This window comes from Echinops telfairi, unplaced genomic scaffold, assembly GCF_000313985.2.
Source record: "Echinops telfairi isolate 266 unplaced genomic scaffold, ASM31398v2 ScPeMD7_62;HRSCAF=233, whole genome shotgun sequence".
NCBI lineage: Eukaryota > Metazoa > Chordata > Mammalia > Afrosoricida > Tenrecidae > Echinops > Echinops telfairi.
In genome coordinates this window covers 109887-120167 of record NW_022103960.1, presented here as the reverse complement: position 1 = coordinate 120167, position 10281 = coordinate 109887, and the positions used below count along the sequence as shown (strand labels likewise).

Here is a 10281-nt window from a genome sequence, read left to right as displayed (position 1 = left end):
CATTTTTTTTGAAAAGCATAAGTATAGCCAGATTAACTGGTGCTAGTAAAGCTTCCTGTATAACCCATTAAAGGCTTAGTGCCACGGGGTAATTTCCACAGGTCCCACTGCTCAGGTCCTGTCTCAGGCTTCAGTAACCTGGGATAGGAGGCCCCCTTCATGCCAGGCCATTAACTGTGATGGGTAGTGGTCATGCTTTTAGGGGTCCTGAGACACTCACAATCACTGACATAATCACATGAGTTAACGTTGGATTCCTCTGAGTAATCCGTTAGAAATTTTCCGTGGGGGCCCCAACCAATAACAGTTACAGTGTCATATCTTAACACCATTCCATGTGACCCCTGACATTTGAGACATTTGAGTTTGTCATCAACGATATGCCGCAAGCTCATAATTATATAGATTTCCATGTCTCCTCTGCCCTACATTGTAGTGGAGTTTTCATATTCTGCAGATGCTTCACCCTTCATCATGTGGAAGCCATGACTGGTTTCATTAAAGACCAGCCAGTTATTCCAGGCACAAGACTCAGTGGTTAAACAGCTGGGGCTGGCATGCATAGAGAAAGATCCTTAAGGAGATGGACTAAAACAGTGGCTACAAAAATGGACTCAACTATTATAAAAACTATGAGGATGGTACAAGAACAGTTAGTTTTTAGGGTTTTCTTTTTTCTGTCACACACAGGGTAGCCATGTGTAGGAACTGGTTCTGAAGCAACTAACTCACTGCCATCTAATCCATTACAACTCAAAAACACCCCCATAAGACTGAGTAGAATCGCCTCTGTGGGTTTCTAAGACTTTAACTCTTTATGGCAAAAGAAAGCCTCATTTTTCTCTCACCAAAGCACGTAACAATGAAAAAACAAAATTCAAGACATGCAATGCATGCAGTAGTTACTTAAAATCTAGCTGTGAGAATGTGGTAGTTTATTTTTCAGGCTTACATTAATTCTTTCTCATGAAATATATGAGAACAACAAGCAAAAGAGATTCTGATCATTGTCCCTCGTAGATGTTTTATTCTTTAACCCTTTTGATGTGTTCCCATCTGGATGTCGTAAGATAATATAGCACTTTGGGGCAAAGATGCAGCCTCGAAGCCCCACACTGGAGGCCAAGATGGAGAAGTTCTCCACAGCCACCATGACCTTCCCCTGGGTGCTGTGGTAGACAGGGAGGAAGTTCACCCAGTCACTGCAGAACACCAGCATGCTGAAGGTCAGGACCTTGGCCTCATTGAAGGTGTCAGGCAGGCTTCTGGCTTGGTAAGCCAAGAAAAATGTCCCCAGGGCCAAGAAGCCCAGGAATCCCAGGACACAATAGAAGGCAGTGACAGAGCCCTTGTTGCACTCAATGGTGATTATCCTGGGTTCAGAGTATGTGCTTATGGCAGTGAAAGGGGCCGCTGTTCCCAGCCAGATCCCACAAATAATCAATTGGAGAAGGGAACAAAAGGGAACCACCAGGTTTACAACCCCAGGCACCAGCAACTGCCTCATAATTCCTCCAGGTCTCATGACCTTGCAAGCCAGAATCACAGTGATGGTTTTGGCCAAAAGTGGTGGAAACAGCCACAGTGAATACGACTGCAAAGGAGATATTGCTGAGGACGCAGGTGACTGTGTTTGGAAGACTGATGAAGAGTAAGGAGCGGAGGAAGCAGATTAGGAGGTAGAGGAGGAGGACGTGACTGAGGGTGCGGTTCTTGGCCTTAACCATGGGAGAGTCTCTGTATTTCACATAGACCCACAAAACCAGGGCAGTGATGACAGGGAAGCACAGAGCTGTGCAGGCCAGAGCCATCCCCAGTGGGTCTTGATAATCCAGGGAGGTCACACTTTTGGGTAGACAGCGATTCCTCTCAGTGTTGGGGTACTGACTTTGGGTGCACTCCCAAAGTTGACCACTATCTAGGGGGAAAAGTGAGAGGGAACATGAAACAGAGGAAAGGGTGACCTCTTTCAAATCTCAGGATGGTCAGGTATACGGTTTTATTGGTTTTAATTGTCTCTTCTCTATATCTACCTGACAACTCTGATTTTTAAAAACCCACATATCATCTTTCCATGAAAAGTTGTGTGACTTGTCAAAATAGCTGTTTGATGCATTTGACTCGACTCGACTCCTGGAATCGGCAGAAACGCAGAGCAGGACTGTGCTCCCTGTGGTCTTCTGTGTCTTTGATCTCTTGGAAGCAGATCAACAGGTCTTTGTCGGAGGCACCTCTGTGTGGGTTGAGAGTATAGTTGCGTGATTAACTGTGCTACCCAGGGCCTCTTAAAGGCTCATAAGTATTTAGAGAAATTGATTGTGGGATTTTGTCAGTCCATACCTGTTTGATTAGCTATTCTTTATTCTGGACCCAAAATGCAATCAAAGCAGCAGACAGGCTGCCCTTCCTGAGGAATGTTCATGAATCCCAGGCCACAGCTCTTGCTACACACAGGTCGGGGAGTCTGAAAGAAAAGAATTATTAATAATAGTTTAATAATATTGTATAACGGAATCATATCATATAATGTAATAATATTAACTAGCATTGTTTTGTTGTTATTAAGTGACATTGAATAACATCTTGTTGTTCTCAAGGGATCTTAACTCGTAATGGTCCTAGTCTTCCAGACTGGTAATGACCCTAGTGATCCGGACTCAATGGCCCTATAAGACAAAGTCCAGTTGCCCATTTGGATTCCAAAACTGTAAGCTTTACAGAGCAAGTTGACAGCCCTCTTCTCTTATAGCTCCTATAGGTTCCAACAGAGATCCTTTCAGGCAGCCATCAAGTGCTTTACTTTTTCACCCCAGGGATCCTCAACATTGCTTTAAATTCCTCAAAATCCATTTTTGGAAATTTTCCATCATGGATGCACACAGGGAAATCAACTCGATATGAGGATCCGTCCTGTTGATGCAAGTCAAATAGTATGCTTTCCTGTGGTGGGAAAGAAAAACCCCAAATGAGTAAAGCCACTTTCAATTGTGTGTGCAAGTCATCCAAATTCTAGGTCACCAGATTATGTCCTGTCCTGTTTCTGTACACAGACGTCCCAGGGGGTAGCGGGTGGGTTGTGCTAAACTACTAACAACGTTTGGTTATCTGAACCCACCAAGCAGCACCACAAAATGTGGCCAATCTTCTTCTAAAAACATTCGAGTCAATGAAGCCCTACTGGTCCCAGTTCTCCTGTCACATGGGACGGCCAAGAGTCAGAGTCAACTTGACAGCGACAGAATCAAGGGTTGTGGTTTTTAAAAATTTTGTTTGTTGTGCATCTCAAATAGCAAAATTTCAACCACATTCAGTAAATACTCTTTTTGTTATTGTTCTTCGTGGGGTTTTCTTGTTCTTTTCTGTTTTATGAACAGTTTTAATTTTCATATTATTCACAAATCATGCAAGTCAATAGTTCAATCACATCAAGAAGAGCTGTCCAATCATCACCACCATCAGTTTTAGAACATTTTATTCATTATCATACTCATTGTTATTAGCTCCCCATTTAACTCCATACTCCCCTGCCATACCCTCAAGGAACCATTAATCCAGGTGTGCCTCTATAGATTTAACTATCCTGGATTTTATATACAGAAAAACATTAAAAGACAAACAAACCACAGCAACAAATACAGGGAAAAAACTAGTAAGAATAACAAAATAAACCAGATAATAACCTCAATTAAAAACTGGATTATTGCAGATACAGTTAGATTAAAATGTAGCACCCTATCATTTGATCTCCCTTAAGATACATATTAATTTGTTCTAGTTTTTAATATTTTTCCTGTATTTTCAGTAAATATTTTTTCTGTTTGAGCAGTTGGTAAATTACATTTTAAAATCAGTTAATAGTTCAGAATCTATTTGCGTCAGACAAATACAAATATATCTCCCTTAAATTGATTCTGACCAATGTTGACCCCATGCACCCAGTCCCAGTAATGAAAAGGAAAAAAGTTTACAGCCAAGAAATCACTATGAAATAATTCTAGTCAGTTAAACATGAGATCACTTTAATTTAAAGTATTCTTTAAAATCCTTTGGTACTAACAACGAATTAATGATATATTAATAAATAGAGATTTTGTAGTGAGTTACATGGTTATACAATTATTCCCATATCTTGTCTCTTCTTTGGGAAGTAGTTGAAGAATTCATCTAGTGGGCAAAAGAACTGCAAAGACATTTCACTCGGGAGGAGACCCCTATGGCCAATAAACACATGAGAAAGAGTTCCCATTCCTTAGCCATAAGAGAAATGCAAAGTACAACAACATAAGATATCATCTAACACCCTGTGGTTAGCCCAAATCAGAGAGCAATATATGTTGGAGGGATATGGTGAAATAGGAACTCTCCTCCGCTGCTGGTCTCATGTAGATTTATTTGTACAGCCACTTTGGAAAACAATCTGGCAAAACTTAAAGTAAATGGAAATTGATCTAAGAAATAAAACACGAGCAGTTGTCTGTGCTCCAATGCTTATTGCGGCACAATTCACAATCGTGAAGAGTTGGAAACATTCTAAATTTCCATCGATAGAACAGTGGATTGGTATACTGGTACATACACACAATGGAGTACTATGCAGCAGTGAAAAGCACGGACGATAACATGAAACGTCGTTTCATGGGATGAGTTGGAAGGAATGATGGTAAGCCGATCTCAAAAGGACAAGTATAGCACGAGTCCCCTGAGGTAAGTACAATCAGCACAGTAGGAACAGAAGAAAATACATTTATCTCACAATATACCGGTGGAGGCATGGGAAGTGGGGTGGAGGTCAGACCACACCCAGGGAGGTACATGTGAATTCAACATAAAGAAGGGGAAAGGAGGAAGGAGGAGGGAGAATGGGGGTGGGGAAAAACTGAGATGATGACATTGGGGGAACAGGGCACTACCCCACCCAGGGGGAGAGTATTGGTTGTGTCTCCACAGAATTGGAGAGTGCATACAGACCCCACCACGGCACACCAGACCAGGAGGGCAACATAACACATGGAGGAATGCATGAAAAGACTGGACTAAGGGCCGGCCTCAAGCAGAGCCAGCCTGACCCCTGCCCTGGAAGTGCATGCCACTGAGAATGACACTAGACCTTCAGGTGGAACCGACTTACCATGCCCACACGGAAGCAAACCAAGAAGGACAAAGAGAAAAGGGCAGTCAGCCCAGACTCCATATGGGCACACCAAGCCCAGAGGATGAGGTCCCTGCATGGAGCTGCTAAGGCACAGAGAGGACTATGGGACTATCCACAACTCAAGACAGGTTGTCGCCTAACTGGAGTATATGGTGACATGGGACAATAATGGGGACACACAGCCGGAGGACAGTGTGGGAATGGAGCATAACAGATCAGCAATTGGATTAAAGCCTATCCACAGAGCCCCCGAGGAGTCCCAAGAATGGTCTTCATGCTAGGAGGGGCAGCCCCCAGATCTCCCTGAGGACCAGGGGGCAGGGACTCATGGGGGCCAGCAAACAGACCTGGGCCTATGTAGGGTTTCCGTCTCTCTCTTTTTTTTTTCTCATCTTGTTCTCTCTCCTTTTCTGTTTTCAACGGTATGTTTTCTTATTGTTCAGACTAGGACATTGCTGATTTGCCTACTTGTATGGGTTGAACATGGGAGGGAAGCTCAGGGAGAAGGCAATGGGGCCAATGGTCCCAGAAGGTATAGGGGGAAGAAGGAGTTGGGGAGAAGGCTGTGGTGAGTGGACAGCGTCACGGACAGGGGAACAACTAGGGAATTGAAACCAACATCTAGGAGAGGGTAGAGATCCTGTGAGTATTAGAGCAACGCCAAGTGAATGGAGAGGAAGCACTAAGAAGTGGAAGAAGGGGAAGGTGATGATGGGCAGGAGGAAACACAGGCCAGCTCTAGGAAGCAAAGGCATAGATAGGGATATTCACAAAGGTGTGGCCTTATGTAAATACATTAATCCATACAATAGAGCTATTGGCCTATGTACATACATTTATGAGGTGATACACTGAGACTGCAGACGGACCTTGGCTTATACCTTCTCTCAATACAAGAACACTTTGTTCTAACAAATTGTCATTCTGTGATGCCCCCCCACACACACACACCCATGATCACTGAAGACAAAATGGGTGCATAAGGAGATGTGAAGACAGAAGATGGTGCCCTGATATGAAAATATATAGTGTCTTTGGTCTTAAAGGCTTGAAGTAAACAAGGGGCCATCCAACAATGAAGCAACAAGCCCACATGGAAGAACACCAGCCAGTGTGATCATGAGTTGGCATGGAGACCGGGCAACAGGCATCAGATTCACAACAAACAGTAAACAAACAAATAAAAATGCATTGGTGAGAATGCCAGAGCCCGCCGGCAAAGCAACGGGGACTCAATTGAGGAGGTGAGGACTGAGAAAAGACAGACACCAAAAAGCTGGGGTCAGGAGGACTACAATTCAAGACTGCAGCCCCGAGTTTATTTTCCAGCAAGCTTTTATACACTGTTAAGCGGGAATGTACTATTGCTCAAAATAGCGCCCCCATCCTTGTTCTTGTTTGTCAGGCAAATATTTTTCCCAAGGCTAAGCACCTGATGTTTTCAATAACATTAAAGCACAAAAGTCAATCTGACCGTGAGAGAGACAATCTGACCTTGAGAGAGCTGTGTCTGCACGTCCAGGTCCGTGAGAGAGCTGTGTCTGCACGTCCACATTTGAACGAACAGACTTCTGCTTTCAGAGCAGCTCCCACCATCTCCTCCTTTTTTTATTTACTGAAGATGTTTTTATTCAAAACGTCAGCAAATGACTGTGCCTGTCTTAGGATGTCAAGTGACGAAATCACGCTTACCTGTCATCAGCCACAGTCCTCCAGGCGACTCTGACCGGTCTTAGGTTGAGGGACTCGGACTCAATCTTACCCGTCTCTGACTAACCAGCCTCTGCCTTATACCCCCACTTGGGGAGGGGGCGAAGTCCGCAGGTGTACTTCATGTAACTTTGTACTTAAGGCCAATAATTCAACCATAACCTTAATGGTTAATAGAATAACACTACCAATGGTTAAAGATAATAAAACTTTGCTTGTTCCAAAGGGTTAATAGAAGACAGTCTCTTAGCAATTCCCTGAAAAATTTCATTACCAGTAAGTTTGGGTAATTGTCTACTGAAAGTTCACCAATTTGATATTCCAATAACTGAATTTCTAAAGATACATATTTATGTCCAATTAATACATTTCTAATCTTTTTCCAACCCTTACTAATGTTATATGGAATAGGAGTAATACAAAAATAAGAAGTGTTCCAATCACATCGAAGCATAACTCGAGGAGCTAACACAGATATCTGATCTCCCATCCACAACACTGTGTGTTGTAAGTTGGCGATGTCTTCAGCTATTTGAACATCAAGGTCATGTTGATGTTAATCTTTATGCCACCCTCAAACAAAGTCTGCTGTTTGTATTTCTTGCTGCAATAGATGTTACAGCTACAAGTCCAATCACTGTGGCTATTATCAGTCCAATCATTCTCTTTGTTAGATGGGTCAATTCAGTCAAGGCATTGTCGATCTGCATTACTCCCACAAATTCACTCCAGGGTTGAGTTAAATTGACAAGTAACCAAATCTCAGGATGTGCTTTAACAAGATACAAACTGTCTTGGGTTGGTTAAAAGTTTTCCACCAGGTAAAATTTACACATTGTTGTAAAGTACAATTTTAAGAACAAGTCAAAACCCCTGTACTAGAATTCCAAGTAAAACTCCTGATAAAATAACAAAAGGAATTTTCACACAAGCTTGAATATACTGAGTAGCATTAATATGAAGATTTACACTAATAGGCGCAACAGTATTAGAAATATTGATAGACATATTGCCAACCCAGGTTTTCATTGGCTCCCCAGATGCTAATAATTTCCATAAATGACCTTGAGAGTTTGTATCTCCCAACAAATGTGGCATAGGAGGGGTTAATCCCCCATCATGCCAAATATCAGTTTCGTTGCCAGTTCCTTTCAAAGAACCATTATGCATGTGCCATATTAAAGGTATTTTTGAAAATTTATTAATAAAGTCTCCATGAGAGCTCCAATCTACTATCTTAAAGTCTGTACGATTTAACAATATCTTAGGCTGTTCTCCTTGACAATGAGTCCATACCAATTATTGCATTCCGGGATCAACATTAGGGAGTGGGCAAATAGATAACACAGGGTACAAGTGGTCTCAGAGATATTACTAAAGCCTCTTGCAGAAATAAGAACCGTAGTTACTGCAAAAGAAGAATGATTATATCTCACTCCCCAAACCTCATGTGAATAAGATAAACAATGAGAACCATATCTTGGGAAAATAGGGAATCCCCTCTCCCCCAAGCTATAATTATTAATAATCCTGTCTTCTTCTTCAGCAAAAGGAAAAGGGAACATTTTTAAACTCTTGCAGAAACTTCTGAGTGCGGGACTTCTTAGCCATCTCTCCGTTTCAGAAGTCGCGTTGACAACCACTCAGCTCCAGAATCTGTGGAGATAAGAGCAAACCCTCGACCCCATTGTAAAATCTCTCCTTCTATGGTTCTATAAACTATTGGTTCTGGAGGGGAACACTTTCTTTTAGGCTTAGGAAAAGGAGATAGGGTTGCAGAGTCCTCCAGCGCCTGTCACTGATTTTAGCAGACAGAGTGCTTTCCACCAACCACAGCACCAGCTATAGACCCTGCAAACAACTCAGCTTGTTATGCAGTTCCGCCAATCCCTGCACAAGCTCTGATATGAGAAAAGCTATTATTCCTGGATCGGGAGGCGGCTCCTCCCCATGTTTTGGCTGTGCGAAAGTGAAAATATCTCCGGTAAATGGAGCAGCTAAAGGGCTGTTAGCAGAATGACATATAAGCATTTGTTTTAGCAATTTTATAATCTCTTGAACATCATTTCCTTCTATCACAACATCTGATTCTTTCTTTGCTAATTCTGCATACTCCTCTTCCTCCCTTTGGATTCCATTTTCTCTCTCTTCTTTATCTTTTTCTTCAGCTTTCTCTGAGTCTGTCTCTACTAACTGTAAAGCTTGAGTAATAGCACTACTGTACACAAAAACCATAGCTTTAAACTTAGTCTGTCTCCATTGATGAGCAGTGCATAATGTTTTTGCTACTTGTTGCCATGCTCACGAATTCAATTTAACCTTTTCTTGACTGTAAAACCAATAACAATGTTGTATATGTGCAAATAATTCTCCCAATAATTTATCTTTAACCTCCAACCCTGTAGAATGGAGAAGTCCTTTTATCAACACTTGGTGTTCGCGGTCCATGGACGGGAATTTCCCATTTTTCTTTTCTTTTTTTTTTTTTCTTTCACTGAAAGTCCCTCTTCTACAGAGGCGCACCCTTCCGGTTTTCCCTGCTTCACACAGGTTGAGTTATTACCTCCAAAAATCCCTCTTGCCTAGGATCCAAGCTATCCCTAATTAAATTCCATAGGCAAAACGTATCTATGGGGACCTTGCTCGGTCCATTACCTGCATCTTTTAGTCTTTCCCCTACTTTCAGCCAAGTTTCAGTATTTACAGTCCCACCCTCAGGGAACCAAGGACATACTTTAACTACAAAATCTAAAAATGTCTCTAATCTTTGGTAGCTTACTTTTGTTCCTCTGGCTTTTAACATATCTTGAAGCATATATACAAAAATCTGTTTGCTATTTCCATTACTAACCTTAACGCCTCTAGAACGAAGCATACTTTTTATCACTTGTATAAACAGCTCTTTGCTGTTTCCATGTCCCATGTTTTACTCCCGACGATACCTCCCTGCCTGAACTTCTTTACCTTTTTATTCGACGCGTCTTTGTTCACCGGGCAGTTTTCCTCTACCTGTTCCCGTGTTTTCGAGCTTCCACGTTGGTCGCCACCTGCGGGAGCCCGCCGGCAGAGCAACGGGGACTCGATTGAGGGGGTGAAGACTGAGAAAAGACAGACACAAAAAAGCTGTGGCCAGGAGGACTGCAGCCCCGAGTTTATTTTCCAGCAAGCTTTTGTACACTGTGAAGCCGGAATGTACTATTGCTCAAAATAGCGCCCCCATCCTTGTTCTTGTTTGTCAGGCAAATGTTTTTCCCAAGGCTAAGCACCTGATGTTTTCAATAACATTAAAGCACAAAAGTCAATCTGACCGTGAGAGAGACAATCTGACCGTGAGAGAGCTGTGTCTGCACGTCCACATTTGAACCAACAGGCCTCTGCTTTCAGAGCAGCTCCCAACATGAGAATGGAGGGGGGTTGGA

At 42.5% G+C, this 10281-nt stretch overlaps 1 long non-coding RNA gene across 1 annotated transcript; it reads right to left on the bottom strand.

Moving 5' to 3' along the window:
* Positions 1-998: 998 nt before the first annotated feature.
* On the bottom strand, positions 999-9973 carry LOC123521794. The gene is made up of 3 exons (XR_006680137.1): positions 9827-9973; positions 2341-2464; positions 999-2233 (listed from the first exon to the last, which is right to left on the bottom strand). It is a non-coding gene; the product is annotated as an uncharacterized LOC123521794 (long non-coding RNA).
* Between the last annotated feature and the right edge of the window lie 308 nt (positions 9974-10281).